A 21777-nucleotide genomic window follows, 5' to 3' on the forward strand; every position below is an offset into this window, starting at 1 on the left:
TCAACCAAATACAATTTTATTGTGCAGTACGTTGATCTTTAGAGGCTACTGTAATCGATATAATCTTATCTGATTGACAGGCAGAGGCGGTCGCTGGGCGGGAGGAGGTGGGGCAGCGGCGTTAAGACGCCGTTTATAGGGCGCGGTCCAGCCAATGCAGGCGTGGCTGGACCATGCCGGGGGTGGGCCGCAGCGGCTGCGTGATGTCACACGCAGCCGCCGCAACCTGGGCAGCGATGAGTAGCTCCCGGCCAGCGTGTAGGAGCTGTGCTGGCCGGGAGCTACTCCTGAAGCGATGCTTTTGCACTTTTGCGACGGGGCAGGGACTGAAATGTGGGGCGGGCTAACCATGTGCTGGGCGTCCCCCTGCATGTCAGTGTGCCTAATCCTAGCTGTGCTAAATTTAGCACATCTGCGATCAACTCTGAATCTCCCCCTATGTGTAGTGCAGGGGGGGGGGGGGGGGGGGGGCAGAGAGTTAGATATGGGTGGGTTATATTGTTTCTGTGCAGGGTAAATACTGGCTGCTCTATTCTTACACTGCAATTTAGACTTCAGTTTGAACACACCCCACCCAAATCTATCTCTCTCTGCACATGTTACATACATCTGACCCACCTGCAGTGCAGCATGGTTTTGCCCAATAGAGAAAAATGTTGCTGTTGCAATCAGGACTGAATTAGGCCCTAAGGGGGTCATTCCGAGTTGATCGCTAGACAAAAATGTTTGCTGCGCAGCGATTAAGTGAAAAAGCGGCACTTCTGCGCATGCGTATGCGGCGCAGTGCGCACGCGCGACGTACTTTCACAACGGCCGAAGTATTTTTACACAAGGTCTAGCGAAGCTTTTCAGTCGCAATGGCAGCCGCAGAATGATTGACAGGAAAGGGGCGTTTTCTGGTGTCAACTGACCGTTTTCAGGGAGTGTTCGAAAAAACGCAGGCGTGCCAGGAAAACCGCAGGGCGTGTTCATGATGTCAAATCCGGAACTGATCAGTTTGAAGTGATTGCAAGCTAGGAGTAGGTCTGCAGCTACTCTGAAACTGCACCATTTTTTTTAGTAGTCGCTCTGCAATCCTTTCGTTCGCACTTCTGCTAAGCTAACATACACTCCCAGAGGGCGGCGGCATAGCGTTTGCATGACTGCTAAAAACAGCTAGCGAGCGAACAACTCGGAATGACCCCCTAAGTTTCCAGTTGAAGCCAGCAGAATATTTTAGACAGAAATGTATTTGCCCAATATGGGTGGTGCATCCCTGGTGATTCAATGCACTGTAAATCATTGAATTATTAGGCGTTTGTTTATCGTCTTCCCTGCGTCCCTTTACGTCTGGTCCCATCTCTGAATTATCGTTTCAGGATAGCAAAAAAAAAAATTGTCCTCAACAAATACATTTGTTTTCGAGTAGTGTTCTGCCAATGACCCCTCACCTTTTGTTTGTGTATGTGTCTTCGAAACCCTTTCAGAACGTCATCTCGGCCTATCTGCCACCGTAAACAGGAAACAGAACTGATCTCTCTGGGTAAGGAGCTGGGAAACACTTCTACGTAGCAAATAACTGGATGGAACTAAAGGTTAAGTACTGCAAGCACAATGTTCCTACCGTACATGTCAGAATCTCAGGTTTGCGTGTTGCATTGTTTAGAATAGAAGGATATTATGATTCATGAAATGCTTCGGACGTGTCGGCTTTACGTGCCTGCAGCGGACGGGCCTGTTGGCAGACGTCAAGTGTTCCAGTTCATATCCAGAGCCTATTGTATATCTATTGGGGTTCTCACAGTGGAAGGTCGCAATGGGAGTTGCCAGATGTTTATTGGAAAACAGCAGTTTTAACATAGAGTTTGGATCAAGTGACCTATCAACATCTTTGTAGATTTCTCTTAATATCTTATATAGCGCAGCATATTCCGTTGCACTTTACTATTGGAAAAACAGTAATAGAACAAAACTGGGTAATAACAGACAGACATAGAGATAGGAGGGCCCTGCTCGCAAGCTTACAATCTATTGGGAAATAGGCATTGATACACAAGGATAGATGCTACCTATTGTATAATGGTCTGGTCAGATTGCTAAGGTTCTTAATTGGTTGTATGCAGTGGTGCAAGTAGAAATTTTTTCTTAGTGGTACTGATAGTAAAAATGGGCATGGTCACGCATCATGAGGGGGCGTGGTCACACAAAACTAGGGGAGTGGCTACATGACAATAGGGGCATGGTCAAATTATGCCACACACCGTAATGCCCCTTACACATTATGCCAAACACTGTAATGCCCATAACACATTATGACACACACCATAATGCCCGTTACACATTATGCCAGACACCGTAATGCCCATTACACATTATGCCAGACACCGTAACACCCATTACACATTATGCCACACACCGTAGTGCCCATTACACATTATGCCAGACACCGTAACACCCATTACACATTATGCCACACACCGTAACACCCATTACACATTATGCCACACACCGTAATGCCCATTACACATTATGCCAGACACCATAACACCCATTACACATTATGCCACACACCGTAATGCCCATTACGCATTATGCCACACACCGTAATGCCTATTACATATTATGCCACACACAGTTATGCCACTGATACCATTTTACAAAAATGCCCCTTATAAATGATGCCCCAGTGGTGGGCTGGTGGTACTCTACTTTCAGCACTGGCTGTATGATACAGTCACCCAGCAATGTCGGCCAAGGGTCAGGAGGATGTGAAAGTGAAGAAAGACAAAATATGTGAGGTTAAGAGATGTGCACCGGAAATTTTTCGGGTTTTGCGTTTTGGTCTTGGATTCGGTTCCGTGGCCGTGTTTTGGATTCGGACGCGTTTTGGCAAAACCTACTTTAAAAAATTTTGGCGGATTCGGGTGTGTTTTGGATTCGGGTGTTTTTTTTCAAAAAAACCTCAAAAACAGCTTAAATCAAAGAATTTGGGGGTAATTTTGATCCTGTAGTATTATTAACCTCAATAACCATAATTTCCACTCATTTCCAGTCTATTCTGAACACCTCACAATATTATTTTTAGTCCTAAAATTTGCACCGAGGTCGCTGGATGACTAAGCTAAGCGACCCAAGTGGCCGACACAAACACCTGGCCCATCTAGGAGTGGCACTGTAGTGTCAGACAGGATGGCACTTTAAAAAAATTGGCCCCAAACAGCACATGATGCAAAGAAAAGAGAAAAAGAGGTGCACCAAGGTCGCTGCATGGCTAAGCTAAGCGACACAAACACCTCAATATCACAGGAATTATTCGTTCTAATCAATGGTATTATTGGTCCAAATCACTGGAAGAAAATGACAAAATCACTGGAATTATTTGGCAAGATCACTGTAATTAATAATTATAAATCACTGATATTAATTGGTAAAATCTCGCTATCGCCTGCCTAGTGAAGTGGAATCTAGATGGGATTTTGTACCGGGGGCACAATAACTTCATCAATTGTCTAAATCCCAACGCACTAATGGCGGAAAACTGATTATACTGAGAACTGATTATACTGATCACTGATGATACTATGGAGAACTGACACTGAGCAGCGAGAACAGCACTGGACTATTGTACTGTAGTATACTGGTCACCACAATGCAGCACTGACACTGAGCACAGATATTAAGCACTGATCAGGATACTAGAAGTTACACGGTGCAGCAAGATAACGCTATGGCCTACTGTACTGTACTACTATATACTGCTCACAACAATGCAGCACAGATATGGATACTTGAAGTGACACAGAGCTGCAAGATACAGCAATGGCCTACTGTAATGTACTACTATATACTGGTGGTCACCAAAATGCTGCACTGTACTACTATATACTGCTCACAACAATGCAGCACAGATATGGATACTTGGAGAGACACAGAGCTGCAAGATACAGTAATGGCCTACTGTACTGTACTGTACTACTATATACTGGTGGTCACCAAAATGCTGCACTGTACTACTATATACTGCTCACAACAATGCAGCACAGATATGGATACTTGAAGTGACACAGAGCTGTAAGATACAGCAATGGTCTACTGTACTGTACTACTATATACTGGTGGTCACCAAAATGCTGCACTGTACTACTATATACTGCTCACAACAATGCAGCACAGATATGGATACTTGAAGTGACACAGAGCTGCAAGATACAGCAATGGCCTACTGTACTGTACAACTATATAATGTTGGTCACCAAAATGCTGCACTGTACTACTATATATACTGCTCACAACAATGCAGCACAGATATGGATACTTGCAGTGACACAGAGCTGCAAGATACAGCAATGGCCTACCGTACTGTACTACTATATGCTGGTGGTCACCAAAATGCTGCACTATACTACTATATACTGCTCACAACAATGCAGCACAGATATGGATACTTGAAGTGATACAGAGCTGCAAGATACAGCAATGGCCTACTGTACTGTACTACTATATACTGGTGGTCACCAAAATGCTGCACTGTACTACTATATAGTATATACTGGTCACACAACAATGCAGCAGATTTTGAGCACTGATCAGGATACTAGAACTGAGTCTGAGACGGAGCTGCAAGATACAGCAATGGCCTACTGTACTGTACTACTATAATATACTGGTGGTCACCACAATGCAGCACACTGAGCACAGATATTGAGCTTTTCAGGCACAGAACGTAGCCACGTCCTCTCCGCTCAATCTACAATGCACGAGTGAAAATGGCGGCGACGCGCGGTTCTTTATATGGAATACGAATCTCTTGAGAATCCGACAGCGGGATGATGACGTTCGGCCTCGTTTGGGTTAACCGAGCAAGGCGGGAAGATCCGAGGCTGCCTTGGACCCGTGTAAAACACGTGATGTTCGGGGGGGTTCAGATCTCGACGAACCGAACCCGCTAATCTCTAGTGAGGTTATATGTGGACTGTACAGAGGGGAGGTAATTAGATAGGGAGGCATTGAAGGTTATGTGGGTGGGTCCGGAATTTGATCAACTTGTCTGAAGAGGTGAGTTTTCAGGGAACTCTTGAAGGTTTGCAGACTAGAGGTGAGTCTTATTGTGCGTGGGAGGGCATTCCACAGAGTGGGTGCAGCCTTAAAAAGTCCTGTAATTTTGAGTGGGAGCAAGTAATGCGTGTGGATGAGAGACGCAGAGATGTGCAGAGCGGAGAGGTCAGTCAGGGAGATAATATGAGATGAGTGAAGAGATGTACGTTGGTTAATGGCTTTGTATGTAACAGATAAAAATGTAAATGGTCAAATAAATAAAAAATGTCCTTCGTTCCAACAGCCCTCGTTCAGCGCCATCAATCACAAATAAGGCAGAGAGGGGTACTTGACTCAAAGCTTCATGACCCAAACTACATTCCGCTGTCGATATGTTTTCTGGAATTCAATCATTTACTTTAGGTGTAATTAGCATTTAATCTGTGTGAAATTATAAAGGCAGGCATGGATTAGGATTGTACGTGTCTCCCTAGGCAACTCTTTCATACTTCCCTCCTTTTCACCGCACTCCGTCGCCAGTCGCCAATCATCCTCTCAATATGAAATACATCAGAGATTATAAATCAGCCCTAATTCACACTATTTATGCATTTTTCATATGTAAATGATGATATTAATATACAGAAGTTGAACTAAAATAAATGTAAAAAAAAACATTGGTCTTTCCATAAATTCAGGTCTGCATAAACATATATGTTTTTGCCAACTATCCCCTAGTGACTGTTATATTTTTCTAACCCTTTAAGTATTCGTTTGCAAGTGGCATTTCACAAAATGTACCAAGTTCCTTCCTGCCCTATTGTTCATGCAGAATCACGGCGAGAATGGTTGCATTAACCCGTTACCTTAGCAAAGTGTCTGAGAACTTGGCCAATACCTTGCATAACGGAAAATGGCGGAAATGATGGAGTTAATCTCCCTACATCTACTCCTAGACATAACAAGGAAGGCCTGGTGCGTGTTCCTGTCATTTGGCAATTGTGCGTGTGTGTCTAAGCCTGTGTGGTGTTTCAGTTTCAGCGTTGGCTGCCATATTGATTCTGGAGGCTGTTGTGAGGTTACTTCTCTACACAACATTAACAAAAACACAACTCTTCTCAGACTTTTCAAAGGCAGCCGACCACAAAACCGCCAAAGGAGCATTTCATGAAATCACCTCAGAGTACCACTTAGACGGTTAAATAAATATTATCCTTACAAAAGCAGCCTTTCATTTTCACATCCAATTCATTTGCGCTACTAGAAAATATTAATGTCAATAATTTTTGTGGGGTCTTAGAAATATTTCCTCAAAGCCGTGTTGGTTTTGGGCCGTGAAGGAAGCGATTAATGAACCAACGTCAACTGTGCTCCTGGATGAAAGTGTGGTGGTCTCGTCTTCGTGCCTCTTGGTCCATGGCAATGCAGACAGATAAAACACAGCGTTTCAGAAGGTTTCGAATCCTGGAGGAAGAAGAAGAAGAAGACAAGACTTGTGTTTCATTCAGAGCTCTCTGGCGGCCATTCGTAAATGGAAAAAATGTGCCTATTTGTCCACTAGGAATAGACAGGTGGACATCCCCTTGTTACAGGTGACCACACACTGGCCTTTCACATAGCCAAGTTCCTAGAAATGTCGGCTTGTCAGAGTAGTCGGATATTAGTTCCCTGCATGCACTAGAGCAGGGTGGGTAAGAAGAAACAGGTCCAAAATTAAGTATGAAGACACAGGGCCTGATTTAGAGATGGACGATAATGCATTCTCATGCCTTGGACTCGAACTTTAGTGTTAGGGACCCACCAGATGAGGTCACTTGGTCGTGGTTGGTGTGCCCATATATTTGTGGTCAAAATTATGCTAGGCACTTCAGTTTTGCTCTATGTTAGATTGCAGAGTTTATTATAATTATTCTGGTTAGCAGTGCTTAGTACTATAGAGTGTGCATCTGCATTTTCATTTTTTTCTGTGTGGAACTTTAGAATCCCTCCCTTGACCCGCTGTAGCTACCGTCCCATCCCTTTTCGTCCCTACTCCACCAAACTCCTTCAGCTGTTTATATTCAACCAAATCACCACTTTCCTCTTCTCCCTCTTCCTGTCTGACCCACTCCAATCTGGTTTTGGACTAATAGTCAGGTGTGGATTAATGGATTGACAATGTTATGGTCGATAGTCATTAGGTCAACACCAAATTGTTGACATGCATTAGGTTGACTGGTACAAAAGATCAACAGATGAAAGGTCGACAGGTAAAAAAAAGGTCAACAAGGTCAAAAGGTCGATGTGACCACCATCAGTACAAACGTGTACCCTTGTGGGCTCGTTTCGCACGTCACGCTTCGGGCAAACTAGCAGGTTACTATTCCCAGTAGATGTCCACGTGGATTGTAAATCACGCAAAAGTTGAGAAAACTTATGACAACCCCCCAAAACATGTGTCGACCATTGATGTGCCGACCATTGTCATGATGTGATATCCCCTTTCTTTGGCCTTTTTAATTTCCTCCTATTTAAGAAGAGGGATACAGTAGAGGCATCACTGGTTTCTCATGTGGCCCCTCATTCTGCACAGTGTGTTATCGGGGCCCCACACAAATACTTGAACGGGGCCCCCTCATTTCTCATTGGCCTATATCAAACTATTTTGCACTTCTGGGTGAGACCCACCTTGGCAGGGACGGTTTAAGAGATGAGGGGGCCTGTGTCCAGGCTCCGTGCGGCCCCCTTCCTCTGCGCCATGTTTCCAGGGACTTCTCTACTGCATGCGCACAGATCTTCAGGAAAATGCTATTGCCCAATTCCTGTGACAATATTGACAGTTGTGAGGTGATTTTTAGAAAATTGACGCCCCAAATGAATGGTAATGATATAATTATTAATATATAAACAAAAACCGCTCCAAATTCCATAATTTTACCTGTTTTTCACCCTTTTTTTAATTAAATGCAAAACATCAGCAAAAACACAAAGATGATCTTACACCTAGAACCATAACACGGGTGTCTACGAACAGCTCTAATGATAATTGTCAGTGACAAAAAATGACTGCGACCAAACAACGTAACTATGGGCCGTATTCCGAGATGGTTGGCGTACAACTGCAATGTTTTGAGATCTGCGCAGGGTCCATACTGCGCATGTGCGGCTCTCGATCGCAGTGCCCTCTAAGACTCAGCGTGATTGACATGATGTAGCCGATTGGGACAGGAAGGGGCGGAGACAGCCTGCGTTCCAGGAAATGGGGGGATGTCAGCCCCATTTTTGGGCGTGCTAAGGCCAGGGGCTGTGTCCTTCGCTGGCCCCGGCTGCATGATAACGCCATCCGGAAAACCCTGAGGGTTACTGAGATGACCGTTGTTCACGCAGAGTGATCCGGTGCTGCATCTTCGGATGAAGCCGCCAGGAGGCGTCTATCACACAGGAGACCTATCGGCATACTACTGCACAGCAACTGCGCACGAAATCGCAGCGGCTGCACTACTACGCACATCTCTGTATCAGGCTCTCCGTTCATTAATGTGGGGACTGCGACATTTTCCCTCCCTCCATAGTCTGATATCATGCTTTCAGCATGTAATAATCACATATGACCCGGGACCCTGTATTGACAGCCAGGAGAATTAATGTCTCGTTACTGGCAGTGTCTGGGAAGGATCTGTCAGCTGCTTGTACATCGTCATACGAGTAATATGTCTCCTGGTCATGGATCAGAGCCGTGTCACAGCCACTCTATGCACGTGTGCGAACCCCATGCAACGCAACGTTTACACACTATCCAGTAAACAAGTTTATTGTCTCGCGGGGCACATTCCCGCTCCAAACACAGGTCTGTGTAATAACCCATACGGTTGCTATAGATTTATTATCCAGAAAATCTCTATTACGATGATGCATATTCACAGTTCTTGTAAAACCAAATGACATGTCACAACGGGAATTCAATTGTCTAATCTCTTCAGTAATGTACAGACGGAAGAGGCTGCTGTGAGGAGAATGTGCGAACGACGACGACTGTGTGCAAACGTGTATACCTCACCTCTGTCTGCCAATCCAGGGGTGGAAAACACCGGGGCCATAGTTAGGGGCCCGGATTTCCCTGGCAAAGGGAAGAAGTTCACTAACTAAAACGTCTTGTCATCATGCTGTACATTCTGGGCTACAACATCATGGAGGCTCGGAAGGAAAGGCCGTTTCAATCTGTGGAGAGCACATATTTAATTTTGAGTTGCTTGGTATCCCTAAGTCTTGACAGTCACCCTGGGCACAGGGGCGCATAAGAGGGGGAAGTCCGCGTGCAGTCTACGTCCGGAGCCCCCCCCCCTCTCTCTCTCTAACTGGCAGAGCAATAGACTCTGGGAACTGGGATAACTGAGACCCTAGCGCTGTCACAGAGTATAGTACGCATGCACAAGTCTCTGGGAAAATGGCGTGGCACCCATTTTCCCAGTGATTTTCTTACTGTGCATGCGTGAAATGTCAGAAAAATGGCCGCCACACCAATTTTCTGGTGGTTTCTGCAGCGCTGCTGATGATGATGTGGGACTCCAGAGGGAAAGTATAGAAAAAATGGGGGCAGGTTGTGCGTTGTGGGGCCCCCTGAACCCCAGGAGCCCTTTTGCACCACACACACTGCACCCACTATAAATAAGCCTGTTCCTTGCCAACCCATAGTTACAGCCCGGCAGAACACTACATCTATCAAAGAACTTACCGGCACCTTACCGCTACTCACCAAGGGGGAGAGTAACCCAGGCCAGGTGGTGGCCCCTTTTGCAGCACGTGCCGCCCCCTTTTGCAGTGCGGTATCCCGTTTTTAGATCGACAACACTTAGATCGACACTCATTAGGTCGACCACTATTGGCCGACATGCATTAGGTCAACAGGGACATTCGGTCAACATGGTCACTAGGTCGACATGACAAATGTCGACAAGTTTTTTTAACTTTTTCATACTTTACGATCCACGTGGACAACGACTGAGAATAGTAACGAGCGAAGCGAGCCTTGCGAGAGGACACGGTGCACTAATTGGGGTTCCTGATCACTTTACGAAGAAAACAACACCAAAAAACAGAAGAAAACTCATGTCGCCCTTTTTCCATGTCATCCTAATGACCGTGTCAACCTATTTCATGTGTCAACCTAGTCACTGTCGACCAATAGTAGTCGGATTAATGACTGTCGACCTAGTTACTGTCGACCCAACGAACCACACCCTTGCAGTGCGTAGTATTTGTAACCCTTTTTGGGGGGAGGAGGAGGAATTGCAGATACTTCCGAATTTGACCCCACCCAGTACTCAGGCCCGCGTCTACTCTTGAAGGCCTTGGTGGTTGGCCTTATGTCTAGGTGGGGTATGGATCAGGTCAACAATTTTTAGGTTGACCACTATAGGTCGACAGTCACTAGGTCGACAGGGTTGGAAGGTCGACAGGGTTTCTAGGTCGACATGTGCTAGGTCGACAGGTCAAAAGGTCGACATGAGGTTTTTTCTTCTTCTTGGTGTCGTTTTCTTTGTAGAGTGACCGGAAACCCCAATTAGTGCACCGTGTCCCCTCGCTTCACCCACCATGCTTCGGGCAAGGTGCCTTGCTCCACTACCGCTTCGCTCGGCACAGATTACCGTTCCAATCGTAGTCCACGTGGATAGTAAAGTAAAAAAAAGTTTTAAAAAAAGAAAAAAAATCTGAAAAACTCATGGCGACCTTTTGACCTGTCGACCTAGCACATGTCGACCTATAAACCCTGTCGACCTTCCAACCCTGTTGACCTAGTGACTGTTGACCTATAGTGGTCGACCTAAACATTGTCGACCTAGACTGTGTCGATCTTCAGACCGGATCCCGTCTAGGTGGCCCTCCCTTAGCCATTAATGGTCAGTATAGCTCATCTTTGGGCACAGACATCACGGTGGATAACGGCCTTCATTCCGAATTGACCGCTAGCTGCCGTTGTTCGCTGCGTAACAATAATTTTTAAAAATTGCAAAACTGCACATGCGTATGAGCCACAATGCGCACACGCGGCGTACGGGTACAAAGAGCATAGTTGTTTTGCACTGCCTCTAGCGACGATTCCATTCGCACAGCCGATCGCAATAGTAGTCGGATTAATGACTGTCGACCTAGTTACTGTCGACCCAACGAACCACACCCTTGCAGTGCGTAGTATTTGTAACCCTTTTTGGGGGGAAGAGGAGGAATTGCAGATACTTCCGAATTTGACCCCACCCAGTACTCAGGCCCACGTCTACTCTTGAAGGCCATGGTGGTTGGCCTTATGTCTAGGTGGGGTATGGATCAGGTCGACAATTTTTAGGTTGACCACTATAGGTCGACAGTCACTAGGTCGACAGGGTTGGAAGGTCGACAGGGTTTCTAGGTCGACATGTGCTAGGTTGACAGGTCAAAAGGTCGACATGAGGTTTTTTCTTCTTCTTGGTGTCGTTTTCTTTGTAGAGTGACCGGAAACCCCAATTAGTGCACCGTGTCCCCTCGCTTCACCCACCATGCTTCGGGCAAGGTGCCTTGCTCCACTACCGCTTCGCTCGGCACAGATTACCGTTCCAATCGTAGTCCACGTGGATAGTAAAGTTAAAAAAAGTTTTAAAAAAAGAAAAAAAATCTGAAAAACTCATGGCGACCTTTTGACCTGTCGACCTAGCACATGTCGACCTATAAACCCTGTCGACCTTCCAACCCTGTTGACCTAGTGACTGTTGACCTATAGTGGTCGACCTAAACATTGTCGACCTAGACTGTGTCGATCTTCAGACCGGATCCCGTCTAGGTGGCCCTCCCTTAGCCATTAATGGTCAGTATAGCTCATCTTTGGGCACAGACATCACGGTGGATAACGGCCTTCATTCCGAATTGACCGCTAGCTGCCGTTGTTCGCTGCGTAACAATAATTTTTAAAAATTGCAAAACTGCACATGCGTATGAGCCACAATGCGCACACACGGCGTACGGGTACAAAGAGCATAGTTGTTTTGCACTGCCTCTAGCGACGATTCCATTCGCACAGCCGATCGCAATAGTAGTCGGATTAATGACTGTCGACCTAGTTACTGTCGACCCAACGAACCACACCCTTGCAGTGCGTAGTATTTGTAACCCTTTTTGGGGGGAAGAGGAGGAATTGCAGATACTTCCGAATTTGACCCCACCCAGTACTCAGGCCCACGTCTACTCTTGAAGGCCATGGTGGTTGGCCTTATGTCTAGGTGGGGTATGGATCAGGTCGACAATTTTTAGGTTGACCACTATAGGTCGACAGTCACTAGGTCGACAGGGTTGGAAGGTCGACAGGGTTTCTAGGTCGACATGTGCTAGGTCGACAGGTCAAAAGGTCGACATGAGGTTTTTTCTTCTTCTTGGTGTCGTTTTCTTTGTAGAGTGACCGGAAACCCCAATTAGTGCACCGTGTCCCCTCGCTTCACCCACCATGCTTCGGGCAAGGTGCCTTGCTCCACTACCGCTTCGCTCGGCACAGATTACCGTTCCAATCGTAGTCCACGTGGATAGTAAAGTAAAAAAAGTTTAAAAAAAAGAAAAAAAAATCTGAAAAACTCATGGTGACCTTTTGACCTGTCGACCTAGCACATGTCGACCTAGAAACCCTGTTGACCTTCCAACCCTGTTGATCTAGTGACTGTTGACCTATAGTGGTCGACCTAAACATTGTCGACCTAGACTGTGTCGATCTTCAGACCGGATCCCGTCTAGGTGGCCCTCCCTTAGCCATTAATGGTCAGTATAGCTCATCTTTGGGCACAGACATCACGGTGGATAACGGCCTTCATTCCGAATTGACCGCTAGCTGCCGTTGTTCGCTGCGTAACAATAATTTTTAAAAATTGCAAAACTGCACATGCGTATGAGCCGCAATGCGCACACGCGGCGTACGGGTACAAAGAGCATAGTTGTTTTGCACTGCCTCTAGCGACGATTCCATTCGCACAGCCGATCGCAAGGAGATTGACAGGAAGAGGGCGTTTACAGGTGTCAACTGACCGTTTTCTGGGTGTGTTTGGAAAAAGCAGGCGTTTGCAGGGCGGGTGTCTGACGTCAATTCCGGGACCTTCGTCGCAGCAATCATCGCACACAATAAGCAACTACAGGGCTTGTCTTGTTCTGCACAAAATGTGTTTGCTGCCGCGCGGCTGCACAGGCGATCGCACACTTGCAAAGAGAAAATACCCCCCCCCCCCGCGGGCGGCGACTATGCGTTTGCACGGCTGCTAAAAGTAGCTAGCGAGCGATCAACTCGATATGAGGGCCAAAATTCAATTTAAAGCACGGCTGCAGAAACCTCCGTCAGCTTGGGGCAATGTAAGTGCAATTATTTACTCGTTTGTACCCAGCAGGTATTGGAAAGAAGAGACGTGGATAATAAACACAGACATCTGCTCCGTGCAAAGAGTGGTTTCTGTCTATGTCATGGAGGAACGACGTCTGTATCACTGAAATGATCTGGCAGAAGGTACCATCCTCAATATTGTGATGTGTAGACACATCTGCAGAGCGCTGCATTGTGATCGTGACGCTCTCTCCTCCCAGGGACAGAAGACTCTTCTCACCTAAGCTGATTCATGGACGCTGAAATCTAAGCTAGATTTCAGAGAACTGGATATTGAGGTTTCTCGTGGAAGTCATAAAATGTTGCTAATGATTGTTCTGGGAACATCCCGTCCTGCAGATACGGCCGGTGAAGGACGTAGCACGCGGCTCTCTGCGTAACATGAGATTTTGGGAATTGTCCATTGTATCTGGTGACATTGGGCCTTATTCAGGTTTGATAGCAAACCAAAAAAAGCACACTAATGGGCAAAAGCATGCTACACTGCAGGTGGGGCAGATGTAACATGTGCAGAGAGAGTTAGATTTGGGTGGGGTGTGTTCAAACTGAAATCTAAATTGCAGTGTAAAAATAACTCTCTCTGCACGTGTTACATCTGCCCCACCTGCAGTGCACATGGTTTTGCCCAATAGTGTGCGCTACACACACACACACACACACACACACACACACACACACACACACACACACACACACACACACACACACACACACACACATTTATGTAAAAAACAGCATAGAGAACACTAAGGGGAATGAAGGTAATAATAGTGTATTAGAAGAAAAGTACAACATTTAGGGGCCTTTAACTGTTTGTTGTGGTTTATGGTGGTCATTCCGAGTTGATCGCTCGCTAGCAGTTTTTAGCAGCCGTGCAAACGCTATGCCGCCGCCCACTGGGAGTGTATTTTAGCTTATCAGCAGTGTGAACTTTGTGCAGTTTCAGAGTAGCTAAAAACCTACTCAGCGCTTGCGATCACTTCAGACTATTCAGTTTCTGTTTTGAAGTCACAAACACGCCCTGTGTTCGCCCGGCCACGCCTGCGTTTTTCAGAACACTCCCTGAAAACGGGCAGTTGACACCCAGAAACGCTCACTTCCTGTCAATCACTCTGCGGCCAGCAGTGCGACTGAAAAGCTTCGCTAGACCTTGTGTGAAACTACATCGTTCGTTGTAATAGTACGACGCGCGTGCGTATTGCGCCGCATATGCATGCGCAGAAGTGCCGATTTTTTGCCTGATCGCTACGCAGCGAACTAAAGCAGCTAGCGACCACCTTGGAATGACCCCCTATATTTGATAAGTAGAATTTCTTATTGCGGCTATTCGGACAAGAAAACAAGTTTTATGGTAAGAACTTACCCTTGTTAAAACTCTTTCTGCGAGGTACACTGGGCTCCACAAGTCTGGACAATGGGGTGTAGAGTAGGATCTTGATCTGAGGCACCAACAGGCTGAAAGCTTTGACCTTCTTCCCAAGATGCATAGCTCCACCTCCTATATCACCCCGCCTCCCAGCACAGGAGCTCAGTTTAGTTAACCAGCCCAATGCAGTAGCAGGAAAAGAGACGACAACGGTTAGTAGCCACATACACCACACTCTCACGACAAGAGAAGTGTCAGCGGCTAATGCCATATCAACCCAAAGAAGCTAAGTGCGTCAGGGTGGGCGCCTTGTGGAGCCCAGTGTACCTTGCAGAAAGAGTTTTAACAAGGGTAAGTTCTTACCATAAAACTTGTTTTCTGCTGCGGGGTACACTGGGCTCCACAAGTCTGGACAATGGGGATGTCCTAAAGCAGTTCCTTATGGGAGGGGACGCACTGTAGCGGGCACAAGAACCCGGCGTCCAAAGGAAGCATCCTGGGAAGCGGCAGTATCGAAGGCATAGAACCTTATGAACGTGTTCACTAAGGACCACGTAGCCGCCTGGCACAATTGATCTAGGGTCGCACCACGTTGGGCCGCCCAAGAAGGTCCAACAGACCGAGTAGAATGGGCCATGTGAACAGGAGCTGACAGACCAGCCTGCACATAAGCATGCGCAATCACCATTCTGATCCTCCTGGCCAGGGACTGCTTGTGAGCAGGCCAGCCACGTTTGTGAAATCCAAACAAAACAAAGAGAGAATCAGACTTTCGAATAGAAGCAGTTCTCTTCACATAGATACGGAGAGCCCGTACCACATCCAAAGACCGCTCTTTGGGAGACAAATCAGGAGAGACAAAAGCTGGAACCACAATCTCCTGAACGAGGTAGAAGTGGACGCTCTGACGATAGGCCTTGCAAGTCTGAGAACCAGTGCCGTCTGGGCCACGCCGGAGCTATGAGAAGCAGATTTCCTTTTTCTTGCTGGAACTTCCGAATTACCCTGGGCAGGAGTGACACCGGAGGGAACACATACGGCAGCCGAAACCTCCACGGCACTGCCAGCGCATCCACAAATGTTGCTTGAGGATCCCTTGTCCTTGCTCCGAAGACCGGAACCCTGTGATTGTGTCGAGACGCCATCAGATCCACATCTGGAAGACCCCACCTTTCCACGAGGAGTTGAAACACTTCTGGATGGAGGCCCCACTCGCCGGCATGCACGTCCTGACGACTGAGAAAGTCTGCTTCCCAATTCAGGACTCCCGGAATGAATATTGCCGATATTGCCGGTAGATGGCGTTCTGCCCAACGTAGAATCCGTGAGGCTTCCTTCATTGCCAAACGGCTTCGAGTGCCGCCTTGATGATTTATGTAAGCCACCGTGGTGGCGTTGTCCGACTGTACTTGAACAGGACGCTTCTGAATCAAATGCTGGGCTAGGTTCAACGCATTGAAGACCGCCCGCAAATCCAGAATGTTGATCGAGAGGAGAGATTCCTCCTTGGTCCACCGAACCTGCAAGGAGTGCTGCTCCAGCAGCGCGCCCCAACTTCTTAGACTGGCATCTGTCGTCAACAGGACCCAGTTGGATATCCAGAAGGGACGGCCTCTGCACAATTGTCGGTCCTGGAGCCACTAGAGTAGCGACAGACGGACCTCCGGAGTCAAAGAGATCATTTGAGACCTGATCCGGTGAGGCAGGCCGTCCCACTTGGCTAGAATCAGCTTCTGGAGGGGGCGAGAATGGAATTGAGCATACTCCACCATGTCGAATGCTGATACCATGAGGCCCAGCACCTGCATTGCCGAATGTATCGACACTTGCGGACGAGAAAGGAAGCAACGAATCCTGTCCTGAAGTTTCAGGACTTTCTCCTGAGACAAGAACAACCTCTGGTTGTGTGTGTCCAACAGCGCTCCCAGATGCACCATGCTCTGAGCAGGGACCAGGGAGGATTTCTTCCAGTTGATGAGCCACCCGTGGGCTTGTAGAAACCGGACCGTCACATCCAGATGACGCAGGAGAAGATCTGGGGAATTTGCTAGGATTAACAAGTCGTCCAGATACGGCAGTATCCTGACCCCTTGACGGCGGAGTACCACCGTCATCACCGCCATAACTTTGGTGAAGACTCGCAGAGCCGTTGTTAAACCAAAAGGTAACGCCCGAAACTGGTAATGGAGGTTGCCAATAGCGAACCTCAGGTATTGTTGATGTGACACTGCTATAGGAATATGCAGGTAAGCATCCTGTATGTCCAGGGAGACCATGTAGTCCCCAGGTTCCAAGGCCAGAACTATAGAGCGAAGGGCTTCCATACGGAACTTGGAAATCTTCACAAACTTGTTCAGTGCCTTGAGGTGGAGAATGGGCCGGGAGGACCCATTCGGTTTCGGGACTAGAAACAGCGGAGAACAGTACCCCCGGCCCCTCTGAGCAAGAGGCACCTGTACTACGACTCCTGTATCCAGGAGGGTCTGTACCACCGAATGCAGAGTGTTTGCCTTTGTCTGGTCCGACGGGACGTCTGTCTGGCAAAATCGATGAGGGGGTCGGTTTTTGAAGGCTATGGCGTAACCTCAAGTGACGACTTCCCGTACCCAGGCATCTGAAGTGGTCTTCAACCATTCCTGGGTATACCCTAGAAGCCGGCCCCCCACCCTGGGATCCCCCAGGGGGAGGCCCGCCCCGTCATGCGGCAGGCTTATCGGTCTTGGCTGCTGGCTGACGGGCAGCCCAGGCTCTTTTGGGCTTCGGCTTACCAGGTTTGGAAGTGCAGGCCTGCTTATGGTACGCCTGACCTTTTGCTTTACCTGAAGGACGAAAGGGGCAAAAGGACGTGCCTTTGGCCTTCGACACAGAAGGAGCTGTATTAGGCAGACAGGCAGTTTTGGCAGTAGCCAAGTCAGCCACTATCTTATTTAAGTCCTCCCCAAACAGAATATCCCCCTTGAAAGGGAGTACCTCCAGGGTTTTTCTAGAGTCCAGATCCACAGACCAGGATCTCAGCCACAATATCCTGCGAGCCAGGACTGACGTAGTAGAGGCCTTGGCTGCTGGGATACCGGCATCAGAAGCCGCCTCTTTAATATAGCTAGAAGCTGTGACAAGATATGACAAGCATTGTCTAGCATGGTCAGAGGAGATTTCAGCTTCTTACTCCAAGGCCCATGCTTCAATAGCCTCTGCCGCCCATGTAGCTGCAATAGTGGGCCTTTGTGCAGCACCGTGAGGGTGTAAATCGCTTTTAGACAACCTTCGACACATTTATCCGTAGGCTCTTTTAGAGACGTGACGGTAGTGACAGGTAGAGCTGAGGAAACCACCATCCTAGCCACATGTGAGTCTACTGGAGGAGGCGTTTCCCAATTCTTAGACAGCTCTGGCGCGAGGGGATAGCGAGCCAGCATCTTCTTTTGAGGCACAAACTTCGTACCCGGGTTTTCCCAGGGTTCCTGACGTATATCAACTAGGTGGTCAGAGTGAGGTAAAACTTGTTTAATCACCTTCTGACGCTTGAACCTATCTGGTTTCTTAGGAGGAAAGGATGGCTCGGGATCATCCGTAATTTGCAGAATTAACTTAATAGCCTCCAAAAGATCAGGAACATCCACATGTGAACTACCCTCCACATCAGCAGTATCTAGTCAGAACCTGTGGGGTCAGTGTAAGTGCTGTCTTCATCAGACGAGGTGTCAGTGACAGCAGTGGATTGTGAGGAGACGAGCGCTCGCTTAGAGGACCTCTTGGACTTAGACGAGTGTTGGTCAGACTTTTTAGTAGACAGGGACTGGTTCAACTTCTTTAATTGAGCAGATAAATCGTCCGCCCACGGCGGGTTAGCTGCAGGGACCACATATGGTTGTACCGGCATTGGGGGTCCCATAGGGGGTGTTAGTTTATGAACTAGCGTATGCAGAAGCGTGGAAAAAGCGGCCCACGGAGGGTCAGTATGTGCCTCCGTTGCCACAGTCCCACTGGGGGGCAAGGAGCCCCCAGAACCAGAGCCCACAGCTGCTATATTCTCCCCATATGTGCCTCTGGCTTCAGCAACACCGGCAGTGTGTTCAGCCCCAGAACCGTTACCCTCAGTAACAGACATGATATAACTTGCAGTATGAGGTAACACAGTACAATTATCAGCAGCACTATATCCCTAAACCCAAACCCTTGCGCAGTGTAGTCAGCACTAGCAGAGATAAAGGAGAGATATGGTGACTAAATCACAGAGAAAATACGTAATACAGTATGTCTTTGTGAAAATCATATATTAGATCAAACCTGACGCACCAAGCCCCCTCAGGTTATAGAATATAGGGATAGCAGGTTGAGTGAAAGACACGAGATGGACACCACTCAGCTATCAATGCACACACAGATAGTCACAGTTTGTACAATGCAGAGGTTATTACTAACAATAATACTGCACTGGACTAGCTTACACAGCTATATAACAATAGATATAACACTACACAGTAAGAACTGGATGTATATCACAGGGTAATTGTACTATAAAACCCTGACTAAATGCACTCTTTCTTACTAACACTGACTAAAAAGGCAGGTAGAATACTTAAGTGTCATGTAAAGGCACAGCGCTGACAACCAGGCGGCTTTACATAGGAGGATTTGCCCAAGCAGTCCCAGGAACAGTGAGCTGAGGGATAATGGCGCCGCAGACACTGACAGGGAGTGAGGGAGAGACAGAGATGAAGCTCCAGGGCGGGAACACTTGCTGGAAATGGCGCCCTGGGGCTGGGGGAGGGGCTTCAGGTCGAAGCCTTACCCCCCTTGCTGGCAAAACCACCGGGTACTGTGGGCGATATTAAAATCGGTTTTAAGAGAAAACCTGACCTGCGCCCATGCCCTGGTGATCTAGTGGGATCGCCTGTATCCACAGTGTCCACCGCCAGCGCGCGCGGCCCGCCTCCCACTGACCGCGCCGGATCGCGATAAAGACCGGGTCCCGCGAGCGGGACCCACTTACCACCTCCCGAAGCGCGGCCACGCGATAGTGGAGAGCCCCAGCCGTGTGTGTCTAACATGAAGAAAACCGGAGCCTCCGCTGTAGGTACCCGGCAACCAGGGCTCGGGAGTGTACAGCGCCGCTGGGGAGAGCTGGAGCTTCAGCAGTGAATGTCACAAGACATTTACCACCGCTGCTGCCCATGAAGTCTTCACTTTTTACCTCATAAAAAGCTTTTCTCAGGGCTTCTTGGAGCAGCCCCTCTGCTAAGTGCCTGCTTAATGCAGCACCAACTGACAAACTGAGCTCCTGTGCTGGGAGGCGGGGTGATATAGGAGGCGGCGCTATGCATCTTGGGAAGAAGGTCAAAGCTTTGAGCCTGTTGGTGCCTCGGACCAAGATCCTACTCTACACCACATTGTCCAGACTTGTGGAGCCCAGTGTACCCCGCAGCAGAAATGTATTTCCGTCAAGATGTATCAAGCATCCCATCCAGTGACAGACGCTGCGATGGGAGCCCATCCCAGCAATGTGTAGACTAAAGTGATCGCATCAGAGATCACTTTACTTTATGCCGCGGACCTACTCCTGTGCTTGTGTGGTCATTAGACAGCGCACGCACCAGTGGCTTTTACCGGGGAGGGATCCGGACAATCCCTCTCTCCATACACACTGTGTGATATGTAGCCCATAGACTACAACGCGATGGGAAACAAGGAAAAGCTCAGCACATATCTTTGATATCTTCTGTGGAATCCCTGTAATACATTCAGTAGATACTTACTGTATATGTGAAGGGTATCCTGATTTTTTTGGGGGGTGATTTCCTACAAAGTGTGTATAAAATATATATGCTCCGAAAACATAACTATATCATGTGAGTGACTTTTTGTAGAAGACGAAGAGACAGGATCCGCTCATAGCTCACGCCCGGGCTGAGGCGGGTTATGGAGGGTAATGAGACTTTACAGGGTATATTTTCAGCTGAAACCAGTTGGCCGATTATTGATCAACTGCGCATGTGCACGGATAGTAATGCGCAGGCGCGAGCCCAAACTGTGTAAAATCCAGCAACTTTTTTGATGGCTAGGCGTACGCAGGCTGAGTGGCAGGAAGCGGGCGTTTGTGGGGTGGTAACTGGCCGTTCTCTGGGAGTGTTAGGAAAGACGCAGGCGTTCCCAAGCGTTTTCAGGGCGGGTGTGTGACGTCAGCTCCGGCCCGGATCAGCCTGTGTGTATCGCACTGTAGGAGTAAGTCCTGGGCTGCGCACACACTGCACAGGCTGGAAAAATCATTCCCTGGTGAGTGAGGTGCGAATGGATTTGCAGCTGACCGGCGTTTGCAAAGCTTTTCCTGCAGCGCACGCAGACTTGCACGGGGCAGGTATTCACTCTGTCTGGGCGGCGACTATCCGATCGCAGACCTCTGCAAATTCACAGAGGAGCGATCAGGTCTGAATTTGGCCCTATAACAGTAGCGATGGAGAGCAGTATGACGTCTTAATTAAACATAGAGGACACCTGATTGTTCCAAATGTCTAACACAAACTGGTTCTATACCTTCGGTACCAAGTCCCAACATTTCCAGTACTAAAATCAGGACATTTACTTCACATCCCTGACAAGTAATGCAGGCTCTGTGGGGGTCCCCTCGTCTCTGGCATGGCTGGAGTCTCCAGTGCACGCGCAGGTCTCCGGGAACATGGAGCCCAATCTATGTCCCCAGAGACTTCGCTACTACGCATGTGCAATCTCAGAGAAAATGGGTAATCCGCCATTTTCCCGGTGATTTCTGTCTGCAGCGCCAGTCGACGCAAGACTCCGGAGAGTCACTGCAAGGTGTGGCTGCACTCATTGTAGATGCACCAATGGTACAGTCCACACATCACTCTACACAGTGCCGTAACTAGGCATTTTAGCGCTGTGTGCAAGAAACGATAGTGGCGGCCCCCCCCATGTAAGATAGGGGCAGTGCGCGCCGTAGGCGCTCGAAAAATTTATAGGGGCGTGGCTTCACGGGAAGGGACGTGGCCACAAAATAATAGCATTTCATACTACGGTGCAC

This window comes from Pseudophryne corroboree, chromosome 8, assembly GCF_028390025.1.
Source record: "Pseudophryne corroboree isolate aPseCor3 chromosome 8, aPseCor3.hap2, whole genome shotgun sequence".
Lineage (NCBI taxonomy): Eukaryota > Metazoa > Chordata > Amphibia > Anura > Myobatrachidae > Pseudophryne > Pseudophryne corroboree.